We start from the raw sequence: 24,852 nt of genomic DNA, 5'->3' as shown, positions 1-24,852 counted from the left end.
TTTGGAGTTTGCGTGTCTCTCTCTCTCATCATCACGGTGGCTAGGAGATGTTAACTACCTCGCCTGGTATACAGGAGGTCGTGGGTTCGATCCCGACCTTGACGCCCGCTGTATATTTGGTGTTTGCGTGTCTCTCTCGTTCTCTCCGTGGCCGCGTGGATTTTCCTCCGGGTCCTCCAGTTTTCCCCTCCACGTTTAGAATCGACGTCGCGCGTTTAGAGCAACTCGGCTACCGCTCTACATTTCTACGCGATGAGCCACTTCGTCGGGCCTTCATTCGGCAGGCCAGGTCGCTTCTGAAAAAAAGAGCTGCCCGGCTCGCTCACGAGAGAGAAAGCGCTCTCATGAGTGAGCGCGCACACGACCGGCACGTGGCTTTAACTCCGGCCGGAGGGTCTGGGCGGTTCGCCAGAAAGGAAGGCCCCGTGGTGTGTGGGGTGCGCGTGTTTGTGTACGCGCGTGCCCGTGCGTGCCCACGCGTGCCCACGCGAGGAGCGGTGGCGCGGGCGGTCAGCGCGCGGCGCCGCTCGACCACGCGGCTAACGGCGAGTGATGTCCGAAGCGTTCCAAGGTGGGGCGGTGCGCAAAACTTCAACAATGGGGAGACAAAGGCGGCCGGGCGTGGTGCTGGCCACCCACCCCCTCGTGTGCCACAGTGCCGGCCTTCGCTAACAGCACTTGCCCCTACAGTCTGGTACAGGCTATACGGGGGATCTTTGTATCTTTATGCACGCCGGGAGCGGTGGCACAGCCGGTTGGCCCACCGCGCTACGAACTTGCCGACCTGGATTCTAATTCCCGGCGCGACGGTTGATGTCAGCGGTGAGAGAGATCGGGAATCTCGGTCATTGCACTCCCGTCGCTGCTGGACCGAGGCTCTGCGCGGTGTGCAATCATCACGGCCGGGGAGACAAAGTTCACCCCGTGGGTGTGGTCCCGGCCACACACCAACCCCCCTCTCGTGCGCCGTGCCGCCCCTCGTCGATGCGGCTCCCTGTACGCCGCTCGCCCCGAGCATTTTGTGTCGGCCACGTGGTGGGGGATCTCTGCGGTTGTCGTTTGTGCGTGCGTGGGCATGCGCGACGAGCGTGAACAGCACCACTGGGGAGGCAAAGGCGGCCGGGCATGGTGCTGGCCCACGCACCTTCTTGCGTGCCGTGCCGGCCTTCCTAGGCGCCGCTCGCACGCAGCACTCGCCCCAAAATTTAGGGCTATCCGGGGGATCTTTGTCTTTGTGTGAGAGTGTGTCCGTGTGTGTGTGTGCGCGTCTAGGCGTGTGGGGGCACACGTGCGTGTCTGCGCGTGTATGTCCGTGTCTGTGTGCTCGTGCGTGTTGTGTCTCCGTGCGCGTGCATTTGTCGCAGAGGTCGCAACCGGGTACCCGATACCCGTACCCTACCCGATACCCGGCTACCCGTACCCGTACCCGGCCGGGTACGGGTACCCGTTTGTGACCCTGGTGCGGCCGGGTACGGGTAGGCCGTGAGTCACTGGTGAGTAACCGTTTGTCACTCATTTCCCAACGTCTTGGCTCTTCTCGCAATTCAAGTTCCTAGAATCAACCCACCCGCGCCTGCAACATGGCTTCATCCCAGAGGTCGCAATCGGGTACCCGGCCGGGTACGGGTAGCCGGGTATCGGGTAGGGTACGGGTACCCATTTGCGACCCTGGTGCGGCCGGGTACGGGTACGGGTAAGGAATCAAAACCCGTTTGCGACCTCTGATTTGTCGTGGGCACGCGCGCACATCCAGTGTACGCGATGTCCGTGGCGTGCGTCTGCGCGCGCGTGCCCGTGTGGGTGTTCCTTTCTGTGGGGTATCCCCCTCTCCGTCACCGCGCTTAGCTCTTGGACGGTGGCCAGGTGTCTCCCCGGTCCGCGCGTGCTGCTGCTGCTGCTGCTCCCTCTGCCAAGCCGCTTTGGCAGTCGATCAAATGCTCAAGTGGCAAAAGTGGAAGAAAACCCCCCCCCCCTGGTAATAACGCCAAGCGGCCCGGCAGCACCCTCCCCCTCTCGCTCGCTCGTCAAGCGCGCCAAGAGTTCGCTTCGGGGCATTCACCGGCAAAGGGCCAAACGTCAAAACGAAAACACGGATCCAACTGCGATCGTGGTTTTTTGGGGTCGTGCGTTTGTTTTTGTTGTCGTTGTTGGTGTTGTTGTTGTTGTTGTCGGTGTTGTCATTGTCGTTGGTGCTGCAGTTGTTCTTCTTGGTTTTTTCGGTAAAGTCACGTAGAAGGGAAATAATAAAATAATAAAAATACAACATCATCAAAGAAAAAATTCTCACGACGTTTCGGCCACAACACAAGCAGCCGTCCTCCACGGCTGCTTGTGTTGTCGACTTGTGTTGTTGTCGGTGTTGTCGTCGTTGTTTTTGTCGTTGTCGTTGGTGTTGTTGTCGTTGTTGTCGTCGTCGTCGTCGTCGTCGTCGTCGTTGTTGTCGTCGTCGTTGTTGTCATCGTTGTTCCACGCGATGCCCCCAGCATTTTGCCGCGCGCCCGCCGGGGAGCTCCTGCGGGGAACCGTTTGGGAATGGCTCCCTCGCAAGCCGCCCCCGCGACGACGCACGGCAAACGCCTGCGCAGTGCTCGCGCCGAAACACCGACGACGACGATGACGACGACGACGAGAAAAAGAAGTTCGCGAATTTCGAAGTTTTACGCTCTTCCGCATTCGTCGTAATCGCTGGCGGCTTTGTCATCGCGAGCGCCCGGCTGCGGCTTTTTGCGCGGACGCAGGAATGCAGCCTGCGTCCGCGCGTCAATGTGACACGCCGCGTGCGCGTTTTAAAATGTCTGCTTGGGGAAAACGGCGGTCCGGGGAGGGCGGGAGGGAGGGAGGGATGGGCGGGCGGGCGTGGTGGTGGTCGGCGCCACGCTCTACCGCCGTCTTCTCCGCAGTGGCGGCGACGTTTGACGCGCCACCGCACCCAGGTACTCGTTGAGGGGGAGGCCGGCCCAGGTACATGGTTCAGGTAATCGTTGCGGGTCTTGGTGGCCGTGAGCGGGAATCGAATTCGGGTCGCCCGTTCCGTAGGGACCGCGTGCCCCAGCGAGAGCGGCGAGGGGAAACCAGTGCGCTCAGTCACAGACACGGGGCCTCACTCGAGCACGGCTCCTTGTGCGGGGACGTTGTTTTGTACGCTCCGAGAGATGGGCCCGAGCTATGGAGGCGGCTCCCGAAGAAGGCGTTTTGGCCCACGGGCGTCTTTGAGAGGGAATTCTGGGAATTCCGCGGCGAGACGGGGATAAGCGATGCGCAAAATCCTGAAGACGTGCATAGGAGTGTGGTCTCCATGAGTCCGTTGACCAAGAGAACGGATCGTGGGAGAGTGTTTGGGCTAATCTCTGGGTCTCTGTGCGAGTCTACGGGTCTCTGTGCGAATCTACGGGTCTCTCTGTGAGTGTACGGGTCTCTGTGTGAGTCTATCGGTCTTTGTGTGAGTCTATGTGTCTCTATGTGAGTCTATAGGTCTCTGCGTGAGTCTATGGGTCTCCGTGTGAGTCTATGGGTCTCTGTGTGAGTCTATAGGTCTCTGTGCGAGTCTACGGGTCTCTGTGTGAGTCTATAGGTCTTACCGGCCCACCATAGATCCGTTTGACTTTTAACAGCGGGGTGGGCAAGCGAGCGGGAAGGGAAAAGGCGTAGCGCCCATAAAAGTGTGAGCACGATGTGTCCGTGCGTGCGTGTACGTGTGCATGTATAGCCTAGGTCGACTCAGCCTCAAATGAGTACCTGGTGCGGTGTGTAAACATCGCCACTGGGGAGACAAATTCGGCCGGGCGTGGTGCTGGGCACCCACCCCCTCGTGTGCCTTCGTAGGTGCTGCTCGCTAACAGCACTTGCCCCAACAGTCTGTTACAGGCTACACGGGGGATCTTTGTCTTTGTGTTTCAAGCCGTATTCTTCATTGCAGTACGGGCCCCCGACAATGCACAAAGAGTGATAACACCCTCCGCCCCCCCCCCCCATCATCATCATGCAGCTGTCAAACTCCCAATGGTTTCACGTGGTGTGACGGGCCCCCCTCACGCTGATGATATCGGCGAAAGTGGCCAACCCCCCCCCCCACATATTTATATATTTGTAAAACTCTGAAGACTCCTCCACACGTGTGTCGAGCTCTCTACCCCCCCCTCCCACCCTTCACTGCAACACACACACACGCGCAACAGCTGAACATTGCACAGTGACGTGTGTGTGATCGGATTGTGTGAATGATGATGGGTATCACTTACCGGTCTGAAGAACATAATAGGGAGTGGCAGGGAGAGCGAGGGAGCGAGAGAGAGAGCCGGCGAGAGAGCGAGTGAGAGAGAGAGCGAGTGAGAGAGCGAGGGAGCGAGAGAGCGAGTGAGAGAGCGAGCGAGTGAGAGAGAGAGCGAGTGAGAGAGAGAGCGAGTGAGAGAGAGAGAGATGGGGCCATTAAGAGAGAGCGAGTGAGCGAGCGAAAGAGAGAGCGAGAGAGTGCTGGAGGAGAGAAGGGAGAACATTGTCCCACGTTTTTGCCTTCAAAGAATCCCCACCAACACCAACCAGACCTGCTACCCTACCCTCCGGCTTCCCTAACATTTTAGCACCCCCCTCCCGCAGCCCCCACCACCCACCACCCCACCCACGCCACCACCCCACCCAACCGACCTATCAAACACCATTTGTTGTTGTTGTTAACTCTTTTGTTGTTGTTGTGAACCCCCCCCATCCCCCCACTTTCCCAATTTGCCAGAGGCCTTTCTTGTTGTCTTGGCGGCAACAGCTGCTGCCGCCGCCGCTGCTGCTGCTGCCACGTACGGACAGACGGGGCAGAGACGCGCGCACGGCTGCCGTGCCCTCTCGTAATGGCCGGGGTTTACGTGAACGTGCAAAAGTAGGGAAGCGAAGGTGGTGGCGGTGGTGGTGGTGGCGGTGTGAGGTGCGGTGGGGTGGGGTGCGCTATCATCACCCCCGCCCCCCCAACCCCAGCGGTTTTGTGTCTCTCGCCAAGCGGGGCAATGCCGGACCCACCGACTTTACTAATTCATGTTGCTCCTCGGTTGTTATCGTCCCCACCGCCGCCACATTTGTGTCCACGCACAATACCTAATAACCTTTCCGAGCTGTGGTTGGGAGGGCACGGGGTGGGCTGGTGGGCAGAGTGGTGGGTGGTGGGTGGGTGGGTGGTGGTAGTGCTATAATTACTGTATAGAGTAATGTATTGCGTGCGGCCCTTTGTGCTGTAAATAAGTGCCCGGTTACATGCTAGGGTTACAGTTGCCTACAGTTCATCTGTCCTCCGGTAACTGCCACGGAGGCTGCATTTAACAATTGTAATCGAGTTTCCCTAACGGGGCGTTATGGCTCGCAATCAAATTTCCTGTGCCGAGCGCCAAGCCCCCCCCCAGCCCCTCCGCCCCTCCGGGCTCTACCACTCTCTTGCTTCGGGGGGGGGGGGGTGGTTGTCGTGGTGGTTGTCGTGGTGGTTGTGGTGGTGGTGGTTGTGGTGGTTTGCCCCGGAGCGCTTGGCGCGATGCGTCCGAATTGCGGCCGTACCGCCGCACGGCTGGCTCGGGGCGGCGGTGGGCGCCATCCATTCTCGACGGAGTCGATTAATCCCTTAGCGGTTGTTGCGCTTCGTATTTTAAAGGGAAAAGTTACGGGCGCGTCTTGCGGACCTCGTAGGCGAGTGCGCGCGCGTGTCTCTGTGTGCGCGTGTCGCGGTTAGCCACCCACACCCTCGCGTGCCACAGTGCTGCCCTTCATAGGTCCTACTCGCTAACAGCACTTGCCCCCAACGGTCTGTTAAGGCTACACGGGTGATCTTTACCTTTGTATCGGTTAGCGCACGTTGCGCTACGAGCCCGGCGACCCCAATTCGATTCTGAAGCGCTCCTGGGCCACCCCCTAGGTCGACTCGGCCTCAAATGAGTACCTAGTGCGGTGTGTAGTAAACATCGGCACTTGGGAGACAAAGGCGGCCGGGCGTGGTGTCTGGCCACCCACCCCCCCTCGTGTGCAACAGTGCCGGCCTTCATAGGTGCTGCTACTCGCTAACAGCACTTGGCCCCAACAAGTCTGTTACAGGCTATGGGGGGGGGGGGGTCTTTGTATTTCCACTAACAACGATTAGGCAAATAGAAATTCGGGCAAAAAGCAACGTTTCTAGAAGAGATTGAAAATGATGCGAAGACGTACATCCGTGCGACGTGAACATTTATTTCCAAAAATCATCACACGGGGTGGTGGCGGGGGGGGGGGGGCGTTCACGGCGCTGAGTTTCCAGCGTTCCTTGAAACCGCATGCCCGGTGTCGGCCATTTTAAAATGGCGGCAGAGCGATGGATAATTCGAATAAAATCTTGTTAATCCGATCTCATCGGTTAAAAAAAAAACTAAAATTCGCGCGAGTTCCCACACCTCCCGCCGTCACGACTACGACGACCGTCGGTTTAACTCCTCAACCTGCGCCCAGCACTGGGGAAATGGTGGCGGACGGCACCGCTCATGCCGCCACGTCGCGCCCACGGAGAGAGGGCCCCGTCCCCCCCATCCCCACCCACCCCCCCCATCCCGTGCCGTTAGCGGCCGGGTGCCCCATTTAGAAGTTTATTGGCGTTGGGATTTTATGCTCGGGGATTGCGCCTGGCGTGGCCCACATGCGCTCTGGGCCTGGTCTAGTCCTTGCTCGCTCGCTCTCTCTCTTGCTCGCTCTCTCTCTCTCGCTCACTCTCTAGCTCGCTCTCTCTCTCGCTCGCTCTCTCGCTCTCTCTCTCGCTCGCTCTCTCGCTCGCTCACTCGCTCTCTCTCTCTCTCGCTCTCTCCCTCGCTCTTTCTCGCTCTCTAGCTCTCTCTCTCTCGCTCGCTCTCTAGCTCGCTCTCTCTCGCTCGCTCTCTCGCTCTCTCCCTCGCTCTCTCTCGCTCGCTCTCTCGCTCTCTCTCTCGCTCGCTCTCTCGCTCGCTCACTCGCTCTCTCTCTCTCTCGCTCGCTCGCTCTTTCTCGCTCTCTAGCTCTCTCTCTCTCGCTCTCTCTCGCTCGCTCTCTCGCTCTCTCTCTCGCTCTCTCGCTCTCTCTCTCGCTCTCTCTCTCGCTCGCTCTCTCGCTCGCTCGCTCGCTCGCTCGCTCGCTCGCTCGCTCTCTCGCTCGCTCGCTCGCTCTCTCTCGCTCTCTAGCTCGCTCTCTCGCGCTCTCTCGCTCGCTCTCTCTCTCGCTCGCTCTCTCTCTCGCTCGCTCTCTCTCTCGCTCGCTCTCTCGCTCGCTCGCTCTCTTTCTCGCACCAACTCTGGCTTGGCAGCGATTCTACAGAATCGCAACGTGCATTCGTACCGGAAAATTCCGGGGGCAAAATCTCCGCGGTCCGACGCTTGCTTTTTTTAAAAGTCTGCTTTTATATACGAACAGAAATGTTGAACGACGCGTCGGGATTCTCTCCGCCAAGCACGCCGGGGGCGGGAAGGTTCCCCAACAATGACACCAGCGGCTGTCGCCCCCCCCCCCCCCCCCTAAAGAGTTTGGGGACGATGATTGTCGGGCATCCGGAGGGCCCACTTCTTCTTCGTCATCATCACGGCGCTCGCCCGTTTGGCAGAGGTGTCAAATTTGACACCGTTCACTTTCCCCTTCCGTTCACATGCTCGGAACAAAACAGATTTGCTGTCCCGAGGCCTGCCTTCATCTCTGCTGAATATCTGTCTTGTCTGTTTCTCTGGATATTTATCTGGCCCGTCTGTATCATTGGATATTTGCCTCTCCTGTATCGTTGGATATCTGTCGGCCGGAATATCTTTTTGGATCTGTCTGCATGCCTTGCCTATGTTTCTCGGATATTATTTTGTTTTATTTTTATTATTACTATTCTGCTAGATTGCCCACGAGAAACCTCCGCTGAGTCTCAAAACTCTTTTTCAGCAGGGTCCTGCCAAGTTTTCGCAGTAGTGGGGGGCGATGTTGCTGCTGTTGCTGCTGCTGTTGCTGCTGCTGCTGTTGCTGCTACTGTTGCTGCTACTACTGCCGCTGCTGCTAGAAGCTGTGTGTGATCCCAATTGAGTAATTTGCAGGGTTCGTTTTCAGCATTGTGACGTTTTTGGCCAACGCCACTTACGATACAAACTCCGCACAGAAAGGCATCCGAGTCAGGAATCGAACCCAGACGCCTTCTCGCTATGCGGCACAAGCATCACGACCGTGGCCACCCTGCCACCCTTGTCGCTGTGCATGTCTCTCTGTGTTTTGCTTGATATCTGAATGTCTGTCTGCATCTCTCAATATTTCCCTGTCTGCCTGTATCTCTGGATATATGCTTGCCTGTGCATCCATATGTCTGCGTTTCTGTATATCTGACCATATACCAGTCTCTCAGGAGCTTCCTAATGCCACTTGGCTGTCTTTAAAGGCCATGATATGTTCTGGTACATTTTAGGATGGCTGTTGGCAGCAATTTTTCACTCGTAATAATAATACTTTCATTTCGTATAGCTTCATTCGGGCTCATAGCATCTCGTAACGCTGTACATGAATTATATATATGAGGGTACAATCCCTCATACAGCCACTACCAAGCGAATTAAAACTCCTGCTACGAAGCAAACATTTCAAATGAATAAAACTAATTAAGATATGGCACCGGCACAAAAAGCACAACAATAATTTTTTTTCGCAACTAGTGTGTAATTATACCAACTCGGACGGTGGCACGGACAATGACATTTTTATTGTTGTTAAAAAGTAATTTTTAGGAACAATGATATTTTTTCTAAAAAAGGAAGCACACAACAATGTGTTAGTCACGTGACTTCTGCCCGTGTTCTGATTGGCCGTCGTCATCCACATTTCTCGGTCGGGGGCAGCGGCCATCGGAATTGTCCGGATTCGGGCAACCTCCGTTGTTGTTTTTTATTCATTACCGTGGAAAATGGTGGGGCAAGCCATTTGCCGTTGCCAGCAATTGCCGGCAACGATTGCTCTAAAATTGCTGGAGTGAATCATGGCCTTACGGCACAAAAGCCGATTATCTGCTTGTGAGTGTGTGAGTGTGTGTGCGCGTGTGTGAGTGTGTGCGCGTGTGTGCGCGCGTGTGCGTGCGCGTGTGCGCGCTCGTTGAGCGGCACTGTAGTGGTTAGCGCGCTGCGTTCCGAACCTGGCGACCCTAAGGTTCGATTCCCCGCTCGTGACCAGCAATGCGCAGTGATTAATTATCTGCAGCGGCCCTGGGCTTCCTCCCCTAGGTTGATTCAGCCTCAAATGAGTACCTGGCGCGACGTGTCAACATCGCCACTGCGGAGACAAAGGCCCCTTTCGTGCGCCGTGCCGACCTTAATCGGTGCTGCTCGCTACCAGCACTTGCCCGAACCGTCTGTTCAGGCTGTATGGGGGAATCTTTGCCTTTGCGCGCGTGCACAGAAGTTGTTGCGCATGCACCACCACCACCACCACCAACCAACCACTGATCGGGGCCGCAGTTGCTGAGCGTGCTGTAAAGGGACCGAGAACGCACGTGGTCCTTTACGAGTCTGCTTTTTTGGAGCAGGAGGGTTAACCCCCCCTCCTGCCCCCCCCCCCCCCCACAGCTGATGTGCTGATTTGACTGTGGCTAAATCTGGTGTGGGGGGGGGGAATGAGCATTCCTCGAGGATGGGCAGTGGCCATAAAGATGCCGATCGAAGTTATCCCAGCGGCCGGCAAAGCGTTCGCTCACTGGCCCGTCCTCCTCTTAATTAGCACCGCGGTAAATCAATCCTTAAAAAAATGATTGCCCTCCGAATTTGTCGGTTGTTGGTTGTTGTTGTCGGTTGTTATTGTCGTCGTCGTCGTCGTTCAAATATTGGTTCGCGAGCTCCTTCGTCAGCCGGCAAGGCAACTTACACAGATGTCACGCTCCGTCTTGATGCCTCGTTACATTTTGTTGCCGCTGTGGAGCTTTGTGGGCAATTAAATAAATTGCCTTCCCCACCCAACGCCCTGCCGCCCCCCGATGTTTGTAGAAAAATAAAATGTCTTCTTTTTCGGTTTTGTTTCATTCCGTGGGCTATTTTCCAGACCAGTGTTATCCAGACAGTAATGTTATTAAAACAACTGGCGAAATACGGACGGGTTTTTACAGTTTTTGGTCACGTCAGCAGTGTCTGGCGTTTTTTTTACATATTCTAGAGTTGCCAGATATTATATGCGAGAGCAATGCCATGAAAAATCATCGTGGGGCCCTGGTCAGCGAAGATGGTTTAGGAGGTTCACGTTGATGGCGTGGACAAATTGCGCGTTTCTCTAAAGCAACCTAACGATGTTGGCTTTAGCTGCTAAGCGGAAAATAGATTTCGTGACCACGTAAAGAGAAGTGACGCCCATCCATGTAAGCAACCCTGATTGGGTGCTGGTTTGGAATCGGGGGCTCATTGGCGTAAGGCACTACCACTCGGAGTACAACGTACGCCTCTCCATAATAATCCTACGTTATTGCCGAAATGCATTCGGGAGTGCCCAAATGAAATAAATGCGTTCCTCGCCGAGTTAAGGAGCGGGGGCGACGTGGAACGCCAAAATTATTTCTTCGACGGTTCTCCCCCCCCCACCTCGCCCCCGAACGGTTTCCTCCGAAACACGCGGGGAGATTGAAAACAAAAATAATAAAAATCCATCGTTCACTCTTCGCCAACTTTAGGAATGAGCGAGCCGGCGGTCGACGTCGTGTGGCGGTCGTGGAAGAGTCAGCGGCCGCCACCACACGGGAGAGAAAGAGAGATGGGGGGGGGGCGCGGAGGAGGAGGAGGAGCAGGGGGGGGGCAGTAGCTTCCAAAAGTTCCCTCCCGGCGATGCCCTCTGTGGAAGATGTCGCTCCGGTGTCGCCTTCCGGAGGAAAATGTCTCTTTTCACTGGGGGGGGCGGGGGGGTGTTGAGGATAGTTTAGTTGTCTCTCGCCCTGTCGTCACTATCGCTGCCCCATCGCCAAATAAAGCGGTCTTCCGAGGAAGGAATGTGGTTGGGGTGGGGGGCGGTGGGGGGAGAGGGGGGAGGGGCCAGGGGGGGTCCCCCTCATCGAGAGCCCCAACTGGGGGGGGGGGGGGTACCCTCGTAAAAGTTTAACTGTCAGGCACGAGGCATTTGATAAATTAAGCCAGGGCCCCACCTTGTAAAAAAAAAACTAAAAATGAAATCGCGTGCAACATTGCGCGAGCCATCTGGATACACGCGAGACATCAACAACCATTGGGTGGCCTTCAAAAAAATAAAAAAATAGGTGACGTTTCTGGCCAATGCCTTTTCTACCAGTGGCTCGAAACCCAACCTGTTCCTGTATTTTTTTCATATTTTTTTAAGTCAGCGCATAAAGATGGGACTTTTGCCCACGTAACATTTGCACTATATCTACGTATTGTTTTGTTATGCCACGGCGCTACTGACGAACGCGTAACTTTTTGTTCGTAATTTTGGCATCGATCTTCGCAAACCTCACCTTTTCCCCCGCTTATCCACCTTACCGACGTTGTATGCCCCTTGGTGCGGCTGCGGTACGAAATCCCGCGGGTTTAGCAAAGATCGTTTTCCTGCGCGGCGGCACAACCGAACAATGATTGTCACTCACTACATTTGCTTTGGCGGAGGAGGCGGTGGGGGTGTTATTGTGCAGTTTTGCAATGCCCTCTGATTTCGCTTAACGCCGGTGTCAACTTTTTTTTGTTTGCAACAGACGTTTTTTTTTTTGTTGTTGCTGCATTCAACTGCCATATTTTTCTTTTTTTAAAGAATGAAAATAAATAACACGATGGGAACAAAGCAAAAAAAAAACATATAATGGATGAATTAACTCGGGGCTGAATGTAGAAATGTTTGGTGTGTGGGTAGTGGAATGTTTGGTCAGGCACTGTGATTTTTTTTCAGTTGGGGGGGCAGGGGGGGGGCTGTTGCCATGGTTACATTTCCTAGCGAAAGCCTTCTCCACTCGAAGGCCTCTGTATGTGTGTGTGTGTGCGTGTTTTGTCAACAGTGTATACAAACAGAAAAGTCGAAACTTTTCATGCACGGAAATATATATTTCCTACGCATCAGAGCGTCGTAATTCATCAATACTTTGTGTGCATTCTTACCTGGAAGGTTTTACAAAACCCACTTGCATGCAAGAATACACCGTAGTAGAATGAAATGAACAATATTTCTACGGCTATTAAAATTGCACGACTCAACACGTCACCCTACGATATTTAATCTAACGTGTTAACTATTTACAACCATTTAAATTGTAACAATTGGCATTGAACGATTCGAGTGATTAAAATTAAAATGTTAATACCCTGCAAGCCCGCCAACAATTCCGAATTCCAGCGTCCGAAAAATATGACTTCTGAAATCCATCCCAAGTGTGGAAGGGTACTCCAACTAAACGTGGCAGTGCGGAGCGAGCTGTGTGGATTTAGGCCTTGGAGAGTCGAGCACCTGGCTAAATCCGTTTTCAAGGTTCATGATCTCATTGATGGTCAGCAGTTAGCGCGCACGCACACAAAAACAAACCGTCATTAAATTGCTCTTTCGCTTCACGTCACAGACGCTAAATACATCTGCGACATCGCTCAAAAGAATGGAACATTGTGCGGTGTCAGCTCGAATTCCAACAAAAAAACATAATAATACTACCGCTGCGGACGCTCCCATCGCCTACGCACGCACCTCTGCAGGGCTCTCCTTTCCAGAATAAATAACAACTCTCAAAGGGAGAAGAGGAGTGGGGGGGCGGATGAACCCGCCCGCGCTCGCTCGCTTTACTCAAATAAAGTGCCTACACCGGATTGAATTGTCAAGTCAAAAGATGACACGCGCGTGCACCGACGCTTCTTGCTCCGACGCGACAATTATCGGCCTAATGCGCGTCGCATTGTCCGCGGCGCGCGCTCGCTCGCCATTGTTTTGCTGCCCCCCCCCCCCCCCCCCGATCTTTTTCCCCCTCCGCCCCCCCGCGTTGAGCCGACGGCGACGAAGGCTTTCTGGACATCGGCGGACAACGAGCTTCGTAGCTCATCGGATTCTTCTTCCAGTCTCCAAATGAAGATTCGGATATAGATTCTGGCCTCGATGATGCCCCCCCCGCCGCCCTCTCCCCCCCATGGTGACCCCCGGGCCCACGAACGCACCCACAGACCCCCACCCCCGCCCCCCTGTCGGCCATAAGCGCTCGACTCTTGTAATTTGCCCTCGCCGTTAATAATGGCGGTGAGGCGGACTAACGGAGGAATTGGGCGGTGGAGGTGGAGGTTGGGGGTAGAGGCGGTGAGGGGGAGGGGGGGGGAGAGGGCTCGTTGGGGAAATGGGGAATCGATGAGAGGCCCCCCCCCTACCCACCCCCCTCCCTCGGGCAGCCGCCCCATAAATCAATGGCAGATAAATGCGCGCTGCCCGTGTATAACGCTCATTTCCGCTCCGCGCACGCCGTCTCTGCTGTTGGCGCTGCTGGTTCCTCGCTCCGAGCTAAATTACAAAAAAGCCGATCGCGCCCGGCCTGTGGCCAGCTCCAAGCAAGCGACGGATTTTTCTTTTTTACATTTCCAACGGCACCATTTCGAACGTCGTTTACCCCCTCCTTGTTGAGTGTGAAAAGCGATATTCCTCAAAGCGGATTACTTAAAAAATGTAATCTTCTTCCCGGCGCTTTACCCCCACTCGCCCCCTTGCCTCCTTCCTGTCGCGCGTGCCTGCAGGACACGAGGCCGTTGCGTCGATGGCGTCTCGCGATCGGCGAGGCGGCTTCTCTCGGCGAGACGCGGTCAACGCACGGCCCTCGTTTCTGTCGTGCGCGGCTTGCGTCCGCGCTCACCCTCGTCGCCGTATCGTTATCACAGCATCATCGCCCCTAGGCTCGGGCGCTGGGTGGTACGCTGGCCTGTGGCCACGCGGTGCGGGGAGTGGGGGTGGGGACCGTTCTTGGAAAATGGTCGGTGTGATTTAGTTGGGAGAGAGAGAAAAAAATTGATGACCAAAGATAATTTCTCGGCGACTTGCCGAACAAAACAACAATTTTATATAAATATTGTATCGGTGGGGAGGGGGGGGGAGGTGTGTCCCGCTTAATTTTACATTTCATTGATTGTCAAAATGATTATAAACAGAAAGTAGCGCACCCTGAATGTTATTTGAAAAGATTGATTCCGATGGCACGTTGTATAAACGCGGCGCTAAATTGCATCGATGGCTGATTAAGACAATTTACTCAACCGAGGGCAAGCGTATGCACTGTAGTAATCAATTGCTGGACAATGACACTATTAATGTAGGTTTGGACGATTAATTCCACGCACGCATCAGAGACCAAGAGATCCCGCGTCCAGCCTCAACGGACTGTTGGGCCGGCACGGGACACACAAAGCGGTGGTCTGGCGAGCACCACGCAGCGGCCACCTTTGTTTTGTACACTTCAACCAAGTGCTAATTTGAGGCTCAGTCGACCTAGGAGAGTCCCAGAAGCGGTTCAGGTATGCATCGCACACATTGGCTGTAAAGGGGTGGGGAGGGGAATCGAACCCGGTGTTGTCAGGAGGTTAGTGGTGCGGTGCAGCGCGCTAAACCGCTGCATTACCGCCCCCCACCATCACGACCACCACCACACGTTCACACGCAGAGCACATTTTGCAAAAACAGGAAGCGTGCCTGTGATAAGTGCACCGGCCACTCGGATTGGGCGGCCCCGTCCCTGTCGTAGGTATTTGCGATCGCCTATCTATCGCTCGTAGCCGTCGACAGCCTAGGGACGGTGATAAGGGGACACTGCAGACAAACGGACGAACGTACGGAAGGATGGACGAGATGCCCTGCATCATTTTGACTCTCGCAGGGCACTGGCACATTCAGCAGTTAAGAATCGCTCGCCCGCCCTCGAGAAATGGGGTCAATTGTCATGATTTACGGTCGTGTCGGGATTTAATTCAAGAATTCGTGCTTTGAGTTTCGTTTTTCCCCATCTGTTTGTTTGCACCCCCCCCCACACCCACCACCACCAACCCCCCCCCCCCCAACTAATTTGTAGGCTTTTGTTCGCCCCATTGGCATTCGTATTGCGTATCGTGAGCGTACGGATCGCTTTTTACCGACAAAATTGTACTCGGCACGTACGTAGTTTAGCTTTACGTGTGTGTGTTGCTGTGTCAGTGCGCTGTGCGTACAGGACACGACACTGTGCGTTGATGTGTCAGTGCGCTGTTAACAGTGTTCGTTTTTTGCTGGCTCAGACGTTACCGTGACTCCATTGTGCGTTTCCCCGACCTCCCCCCCCCGCGCCACTTCTCCACCCCCGCACGCCGCACCCCCCCCCCTGTCCTCGTAAATCCTATTTATTGTTCGGCCTGGCGGGGGTCACATGACCCTACCAGCGCTGGACACTCATTATGTGATGGTAAATTTCATTACGGCCAACATCGACCGTACGCATCGCTTGCAACCGCACCCAGAAGGATTAAGCGTGTGCGTACGGCGCGTGTGTACTCGCGGGAGGCCGGTTGTGCCGCCGCGTGGATTCTGTCGCCCCTCGTCTCCCCTCGGCTCCCGTGCGTGTTCTTCGGGTCGTGCTCTCGCACCCCTAAATGTGTCGTTGCGGGCGTGCGGGGGGTGGGGGGAGCCGCGTGGGACGAATGGACGGGATGGAGGCGGGCCGTCCGAGACGTCGGACAACGCGGCCGGGCGACTGGCGAAACGGCGCGACGGTGCGGATCCCAACCTCGGTTTTTCGAGATAGTTTTTGTCGAGATGACGCCCCGTCGAGTCTTTGCCCCGGCGAGGATTAGCCACTCGCGACCCGCGCACGTTACGTGCAAACTGCACGGTCGCGTGCGCGCTCTTAGGCGAACAAAAGAACGACAAAACATCTCCCCGCAGTGGCCTCACCGTCGGCGAGCAGCGCCTAACGAAGGTGGCCGGCGCGGCACGCGAGGGGCGGGCGGGCAGGTCTGGCCAGCGTCACGCCCAGGGCCACCTTTGTCTCCCCGGCAGAGGTCGCAACCGGGTACACGATACCCGTACCCTACCCGATACCCGGTTACCCGTACCCGGCCGGGTACGGGTAGCCGGGTAGCCGTTTGCGACCCTGGTGCAGCCGGGTACGGGTAGGCCGTGAGTCACTGGTGAGTCACCGTTTGTCACTCATTTCCCAACGTCTTGTCTCTTCTCACAATTCAAGTTCCTAGAATCAACCCACCCGCGCCTGCAACGTGGCTTCATCCCAGAGGTCGCAATCGGGTACTCGATACCCGTACCCTACCCGTACCCGGCCGGGTACGGGTAGGGTACGGGTACGGCCGGGTACGGGTACGGGTACCTGTTTGCGACCCTGGTGCGGCCGGGTACGGGTACGGGTAAGGAATCAAAACCCGTTTGCAACCTCTGCTCCCCGGTGGCGATGTTTCTGGACCCGACGAGTCGGATGGTGCGAACGAGACGGAACGTACGAACGAGATCGCCTCCACCGCACGCAAAAAACGCTTATCGATGAAAATATCCAAACGTCCCAACGCCCAGGACCTTTTGAGAAGAATACGGCAGTCTAGAAGCTCACGTGGAGAGATAGATAGGCAGATACAATGACTTCACATTGATGAATGTTTAACACGTAGGCTGTCGTGACCAATATCCATGATACAGGTTTTATGGGTTAAGATCGCGTAAATGTATAAAATTGGCGAAACGTCGTACTCAGATTGTAAATGTTGTGGCTTGGCTCTCCAACACACCAGTAAGTGCTGTACTAGTGACGAATTGGCTACGTTCTGTTTACGTGACAACCCTTACTAGTTGGCTGTGTCGGGTGGTGGCGGGTTTAACAGCATTTTTATATATTTCCGTGATCTAACCCAAAAAAACCTGTTTTATGGATTTATGACTGTGTTATTACAAAGTGAGGTTCACGAATACAATCGAACGCTTGATAAGCGGGCCCAAGGACCTGTTGACTGAAGGGATCAAAGACACTTGAGTCGAGCCAGACTGAGATGGCATGACTGTGTTATTGGATCAAGGCTGGAGATTAGTATTATTATAATAGACTTGGTTTCCGATTAGAAATGGGAGGAATAAACTCCGCTTATACAAATCAACATTTATTCAGAGCGCTCAAAGCAGATTACCAGTTTTCCAACGTGGAATTAATTTTCTGTACCCGTCGCTCGCAGTTCATCGGCAGGCCGCGGTGCGGTGGGGTAAAGTGTGGGTATTCGAACGTTATCCACCTCGGAGAGAGGCGTTAACCACCTCGCCTGGTATGCAGGAGGGCATGGGTTCGATCCCGACCCTGACTCTTGTATTTTTGCCGTTTGCGTGTCTCTCTCCACCGTGACTGCGTCGATTTTTCTCCGGGTCCTAACAGTTTTTCCGTCCGCATTTCAAATCGTCGTTGCGTTTTAGAGTATTTGGCTACTATCAATTTCCACGTGATGAGCCACTTCGTTGAGCTATGTAGCTCACTGGGACCTTACCTGGTCGAAAAAAAAATGTCGAGTTTTCCAAGACGTCTGACCAGGTTAGAGGAGAGGGCCAGCATCTTCAATCACGGAAGATCTGGTGAGCCCCATTTCTAAATGGTATTCGGTCTGTTTTAACACCTGGGCTTTCGCAAAACCATTATCATTCGTGATAAATTAACTGGCTTGGAGCGGGTATGGCGATCTAACTCTTCCCAACGCCGGCCAAACGTCTCGGGCAAAGTTGCGAGCAAACCGCACTGGTTGTGCCGATCGACTGACTGTGGGTGAGACTCATTCATGCCGTGGGTGGACAGGGGCAGAGGAGGTAGTCAGATTTTGCCATACTCTCTTTACACTCCTTATTTTACCAGGTAAGGCCCACTGAGCAATGTAGCTCTTGTTCAGAAGCGACCTGGCCACAAACGAAAGCTCAACGAAGTGGCTTACCACGTGGACATTGAATGCAGCGGCCAAAAACGCGTGACGTTGATTGTAAATGTGGGGGAGAAAAAAACGGAGGACCCGTAGAAAAAAGCCACGCGACCACAGGGAGAGAGAGAGAGACACACACAAACTCCAAATATACAGCAGCAGGCGTCGGGGTCGGGATCGAACCCACGACCTCTTGCATACCAGGCGAGGTAGTTAACATCTCGGCACGCTGAAACTCGCCGCCCTAATTTCGACCACCGCAATTTCGACCGCCGCGCCGGTAGATGGGATCGAACCGGCGACCTCTGGATCGCAAGTCTGGTGGCAATGCCGACCGTGTGATAACCACTGTGGCAGCATCCCTCCGCTCATTTCACTCATCCCGTTTATTTTCAAATTGATTTACTTATTTTGACAAACGACCTTTTAATCAGGTGAAAAGTGAATCGGGCAACCCAGCGATGGATCATTTCGTACTCACGTATTTACGTTCGTACGTACGTCTGTACGTACATTCGTACGTACGTAGAACTTCTTTCGCGCCGTACGTAGCCAACCGCGCTCGAGAAAAAACACACGCACCCGAGCAGAATAATAGCGCAGGCCGGAAAGCCACGAGTTTCAATAAATTTTTTGTTGTTGTTTTTATTTTTATTAAAATACACACACGTCTACATATACACACGTGACGCGTTTTAAACGCGTGGTGCGGTTCCAAAGCTGTTGGGTTCGCGACTGCACCGCCCCCCCCTCCTCCTCTCCCCGCCGCCGGATGTTAGGGGAATGAAATCCGGAGACGACGCCTCCGGCTGGCCGGGGTGCGATGACAGACAGAAGGGTGGTGGTGGTAGTGGTGGGGATTGTGGAGAAAGCTTGATCAGGTTGGTCCCCCCCCCATTAAATAATTGCAGTCACGTGCACTGGCCGCGGCTGACGAAACACTCTGCTCGATGAATTCAGCTTTGGCTTGGTCGGCGGCGGGAGGTGGGCGGAGCGGTGGAGATGGCCAAGTTTGAAATGCAATTAAGCGTATTGACATAGCGAGCGCGCGCTCGCGCGAAAACGTCGGCTTCGGGGCTAACAAATTAATTAGTGCACGCATTCAATGCGATATTACGGGGCTGAGCGTATACGCTCTGGATTTATAAAACGCGTGGAAAAGTCCACGTTTCCCCCACCGCCCCGCCTCTCCGTTGCGTTTTAAAGTAAAGATTTCTGTCGACGAGTGGGTAGTTTTCCGGAGCGTTTTTTTATAATTTGGAAAATTACGGCCATCGTGATTTTTGCAGCCCTCCACCGCTGAATGAAAATACCCACCCTGTCCCACACCTCCCCCTCCCCACCCCCCATATCAGTCATAGGGGGTAGTTTGACCATACTTCACCACGTCAGTGAAGGAGGTGAGATGGGGCCCCCAGGGCCGGTTCTGATGTCGCTCCTTATCGATGTTTACCACCGACGGTTTAGGTCGTGACCGCCAATTTGAGCTCAGTCCGCTGGGGTTCGTCGCGCAGTGTGCTAACCGCTGCACGTCCGGTCCACGCTGATGCGGTAACATCTCGCCACGGTGGCGAGATGTTAACTACCTCGCCTGGTATACAGGAGGTCGTGGGTTCGATCCCGACCCCGATGCCTGTTGTATATTTCGAGTTTGCGTGTCTCTCTCATCATCATCACGGTGGCTGGGAGATGTTAACTACCTCGCCTGGTATACAGGAGGTCGTGGGTTCGATCCCGACCCCGATGCCTGTTGTATATTTCGAGTTTGCGTGTCTCTCTCATCATCATCACGGTGGCTGGGAGATGTTAACTACCTCGCCTGGTGTACAGGAAGTCGTGGGTTCGAACCCGACCCCTGACGCCTGCTGTACATTTGGAGTTTGCGTGTCTCTTTCTCTCCCCTTGGTCACGTGGAATTTTCTCCGGGTCCTCCGGTTTTCCCTCCACATTTCGAATCAACATCGCGCGTTTAAGAGTATTTGTCTGCGATAAATGTTCACCTGATGATGAGCCCACTTCGTTGAGCAATGATTTGTGGCCACGTCGCTTCTCAAAAAAAGAGCACAATAGCTCAGTGGGCCCTTACCTGATCAAATAAAATAAAAAGTTTACATTTAAACGTCCGTCAAGAGAGTCGCCGCACCTCCAACTCTCCGTTCGGAATATTACGCAACGTCTCTCAATATTATTTGGCAAATCCCATTCACGTGTGGGTTCATGGGCTTAAGAGGGTGGCTTTCCATCGCGACCCCAAAGCTCGTGGAACAAACATACGCTGTGCAAATATATTACCGTGCAAAGCCAATCTCTACAGTAAATTCTTAAAATCAAGAAATAACAGTGGCAAATTTTAGTTTTTTTTTTAAGGGCTTCAGAGAGAGAGGATAGAGAATCCGTCCCAGGAATGGCCACACACAGTGCTTTAAAATTGCCCCGGTTCTGTGCGTTATTTAACAACGACGGTAACAAATTGTCTTTTTTCAACAGTGCCTTTCATTGAAAGATCGGCGAGCGCCGCACGTGCGTGAATAATGTTTCAATTTCTCCGCGACAAAAAAATAAAATCTTAAATTATCCGGGCACGGGCGACGGTACAAGCCTTGAGTTTTCTATCGACGGATCCTTGGGGGCTGGGGGGAGGGGAGCAGGGGAGGGAGTCAGGTGGTGGTAGTGGTGGTGGTGGTGGCAGCCACACGGTAGAAAGACTCCGGTCATCATCCCCGGAGTGAAGTCGCCGTCCTGGCGACGCAGACCAGGCCGCGGAATCTGCGGCATGCAGATCGCGAGATGGATCGCGGGGAGATGCAATCGGTCCCACAGGTAGATAGATAAACTCAACTATAAACTATTTTTTTCTGCATTTTTCCAGGTAAGGACCCCGCTGAACTGTACATCTCCTTTTCTTCCCCCGAAGTGACCCTGGCTATCACAGATGATCGCTCAAACGAAGCGATGGAAATTTTTCGCACATTTAGAATCGAAGCACGTTGACCGGTCACGTCACGAACCAACCTCTGTAAGCGGTACTCATTTTATCTCGCCCCCCCCAGTCGCCCCCCCCCCACCTCCCTCTCGCGAATTGGTGATTGGTTGAGAGCCCCCCCCCACCCATGGCTGCGATAATCGCTGTGAAACACAGCTCTCTGCCGCAGATGAGGGATACATCAGTGTCGCGACACGAGCAATCCCATTGCAAACGGCTTCATTAACCACCACACACCACCACCACCACCACCTCCCCCCCACCACCACCACCTCCCCCCCACCACCACCACCAGCCCAAACTCTCTCTCTCTCGCTCTCTCGCAAAGCGTGTTTGCCGATTATTTATTTTTAGAACGAGGAGCGCATTTCACGAGCGCATTAATGCGCGGGCTGTTGCCATTCATTCGTAACCGATTGACGAACACGTTAATATCAGCGCGTGGGCGCGCGCACGCACGCACGCACGCGCACGCACCGCATCGATATCCACTTCGCTCGGGCTCCGCTGCCACCACAGCACCCGACCGGCACGTTCGTTTTATTCGCTCGCTCGCTCGGGAGGGAGGGAGGGCTTCGCTGGGGTTTGTGGGAAGGGCAGCAGCGGAGAAGAACGCCGCGCGGGAGTCGTCACCGCCACCACCGCCACCACCGCCACCACCGCCACCACCGCCACCACCGCCACCACCGCCACCACCGCCACCACCGCTGGCATTGGCGCCCGGCGTGGTTATTAACCTGGGACAAATGCGCCGGCTCGCTTGTTCAACAGACACGGAGGGCTGATAAAATTCATGCTGCACGGGATTACACGTCCTGCAATCGATTCGCGCGTTAATCCGCGAGCTCCGCACACGCGCGAGCGAGCGCGTTTTTTTTCCCGCGAGCGATGCGTGTGTGTCCGCGTGTGTTCCACGCGTGGTGCGTGCACATTCCGTACCGCACGCGCACGAACCCGGCGACCCCCGAGGTTCGATTCCCGGGCACGGCCAACGCCAGTGACGGTTATCTGAACCGGTCCTGGGCATCCCCTAGGTCGACTCGGTCTCAAATGAGGACCTGCTGCGGTGTGCGAACGTCGCCCCGCTCGGGAGACAAAGGGGGCCGGCGCGAGGTGCTGGCCACACACGCCCTCGTGTGCCGTGCCGCTCGCTAAGGGCACTCGCCCGAAACGTTTGTTGAGGCCACACGGGGGATCTTTGTCACCGCACCCAGTGACCGTCGCGGGGAAACCGGCGCTTCTCCGGCGTCGCGGTGTCCCAACCGGGCGACGCCGCCGCCGCGTTTTCGGATTCAGTTGCCGAAGAAAATGCGGAACAATACAAAATCAAAATGAAAGGCCAAATAGAGCGATGGCGAAAAAGCAAATGGAACGGCAACTCTCTGTCTTTCTCTCTCCCCATTCAGCTTGCGAGCGGGGATATAAAGGTGTGTTACGACAGCCTTGTTTGCCGTTGAGCGGTCTCTTTTTATACTGTCGGCGTTTTTTTAAATCACATTCCTCCTCCCTCTGTTATGCAACCTGTTACCGAGATGCCACGGGTCGCGCAGCGCTGACCCTCAGCACCACCGCCCCTTGGAACTCTGGGAGGCGGGGGGGGGGGGCGGGCGGCATTGTCCACCCCGCTCGCCCACGCTCGCCCCAAGCGGCCGGCCAAGGTGGAGGGGGGGGTGTTGTTTGGGACGGCGCAAATACACGCCCGAACGTGTAATCTGCATTGTGCTCACGCCAGGTCCGGCATCGTTATTTGAGCAATGTATTTGCGGTCCCCCGCGAAACGCTTGAACCCCGCTCCTCCCCCCCCGCCCCGCATCACAAATATACAAATATGGAACCGTCACGGGGCCGTGCCGTGCCGCTGTGTTTCATGATGCAGGGGGGTGGAGGAGGAGAATAATGGAAAAAAAAATCAACTCTCACTCGGACGGTTTTTTTTTACAGCGTAGGATGGCTGCGTGCGTGAGAGACCCGCGGGTTATTTTTGTTGATTTTTTTTTGAGAGGAAAAAAAATGTTCTTTATTCGTAAGAGAGTGAGAGCGAGCGGGACGTTGGTGACACCGTGCCCTCGACGGTTGTGCGTACATATGTACGTTCAAGTTCTTTCGCACCGTACGTAGCCAACCGTCATAATCGGAGGTGCGGGGAAGGACAACAACTTCTGGGTCTGTGTGAGTCTATGGGTCTCTGTGTGAGTCTATGTGTCTCTGTGTGAGTCTATGGGTCTCTGTGTGAGTTTATGGGTCTCTGCGTAAGTCTATGGGTCTCTGCGTGAATCTGTGGGTCTCTGCATGAGTCTATGGGTCTCTATGTGAGTCTATGGGTCTCTGTGTGAGTCTATGGGTCTCTATGTGAGTCTATGGGTCTCTGCTTGAGTCTATGGGTCTCTATGTGAGTCTATGGGTCTCTGTGTGAGTCTATGGGTCTCTGTGTGAGTCTATGGGTCTCTATGTGAGTCTATGGGTCTCTGCTTGAGTCTATGGGTCTCTATGTGAGTCTATGGGTCTCTATGTGAGTCTATGGGTCTCTATGTGAGTCTATGGGTCTCTATGTGAGTGTATGGGTCTCTATGTGAGTCTATGGGTCTCTATGTGAGTCTATGGGTCTCTCTGTGAGTCTATGGGTCTCTATGTGAGTCTATGGGTCTCTGTGTGAGTCTATGGGTCTCTATGTGAGTCTATGGGTCTCTGCTTGAGTCTATGGGTCTCTGTGTGAGTCTATGGGTCTCTGTGTGAGTCTATGGGTCTCTATGTGAGTCTATGGGTCTCTATGTGAGTGTATGGGTCTCTATGTGAGTCTATGGGTCTCTATGTGAGTCTATGGGTCTCTATGTGAGTCTATGGGTCTCTATGTGAGTGTATGTCGGCGTTTGCGGCCTCCTTTGGAAGCGACCTCAACAGCCAACAACGATCTCCTCCGTCGGAATTTGTCAGACGAGTCTTCGGACGAGTTACGTCGACCATACTTCCCCACGATTGGTCACTGGCGGGCCGGTCGACAGCGGGGGGGGGGGGGATCAGCAAATGTGGAACCCCCCCTCCTCTCTCCCAGCCTGTAGCATCCCGGTTGAGTGGCGGAGCATTTCGGCGTTTTTGGCAGAGTGGCGCTATCCAGGCTGGAGGGCCCCCCCCACCTTCCACCTTCCCTACCGTTTGCTTGGCTTGCGAAGTTTTATAATGAGGTGGGGAGGGGGGGGACAATGGACGGGCGGTCAGGCTGGCTGGCCAGCGGCGGTCGAGAGAGAGGAGAGAGAGTTCACGGCTCGTCAAGCCGGGTCCGCCGGGTGGCGTAAATTAGCGGTGCCGAAAACTTTGGGGTCTTCTTCAAAGTCTTCATCCGCGTTTCGAGTTTGCTTTTGCTTTTTTGTCTTTGCCCTTTTTCCTCTTGTCCTCGTTCACGACAGGAACGGGGGACACGTGATTGACCTATCTCAGTGTTCCTTTTTTATTTCATTTATTTCTCTCCCCCCCCCACCACCTCCGTTTTAACAGGAAAAGGGAAATGATGTAAACAGGATGGTGTTTTGTGGGAGATTAAGATACATTTTTTTTTGCTGCTTCTGCTGCTGCTGCTGCCGCCGCAGAGCGAAAGATTTTACGTGGAGACGCAAAATGTTTTGATCGCCGGCAAAAGCGTCGGGCTTGAGGCAGGCGCGTTTCTAACATCGCATTTTGAGAGCCGGCCAGGAATGCGAACCTGTCGAGGCGCTCGTGACGTGGGGTTTTTTCGGGAGTAGGCGATTGCACGCTGGCGCCGTTTGATCGATGATCAAACTCTTAAAAATATTCTCACCGTCAGTGTCGGCGTATAAACGCTCTGCCCGTGTCCGAGACGCCTGCAAGTGGCAGGGCAGGCGGGCGGACGTCGTGTTCCCCGTTCGCCGTCGAATCTCAGAAACGCGCGAGCGGGCTCGGCGTTCTATTTAATTTATCCGTCATCGGAACGGAATGGGAAGAAAAAATTGACCCACCCCCCCCCCCCCGAATTCAATTCCCAGCCACGGATAACATCGGCACGTTCGCGATTGATACCTTTAATTT

At 54.7% G+C, this 24,852-nt stretch overlaps 1 protein-coding gene across 1 annotated transcript in view; it reads left to right on the top strand.

Annotated features, from left to right (window-relative positions):
- Positions 1-24,852, top strand: part of LOC144950743 (uncharacterized) — a 151,866-nt gene that overhangs the window by 19,023 nt on the left and 107,991 nt on the right. The window lies entirely within an intron of this gene.

Source organism: Lampetra fluviatilis, chromosome 59, assembly GCF_964198595.1.
Source record: "Lampetra fluviatilis chromosome 59, kcLamFluv1.1, whole genome shotgun sequence".
NCBI lineage: Eukaryota > Metazoa > Chordata > Hyperoartia > Petromyzontiformes > Petromyzontidae > Lampetra > Lampetra fluviatilis.
This window is presented reverse-complemented; position numbering and strand designations above follow the sequence as displayed.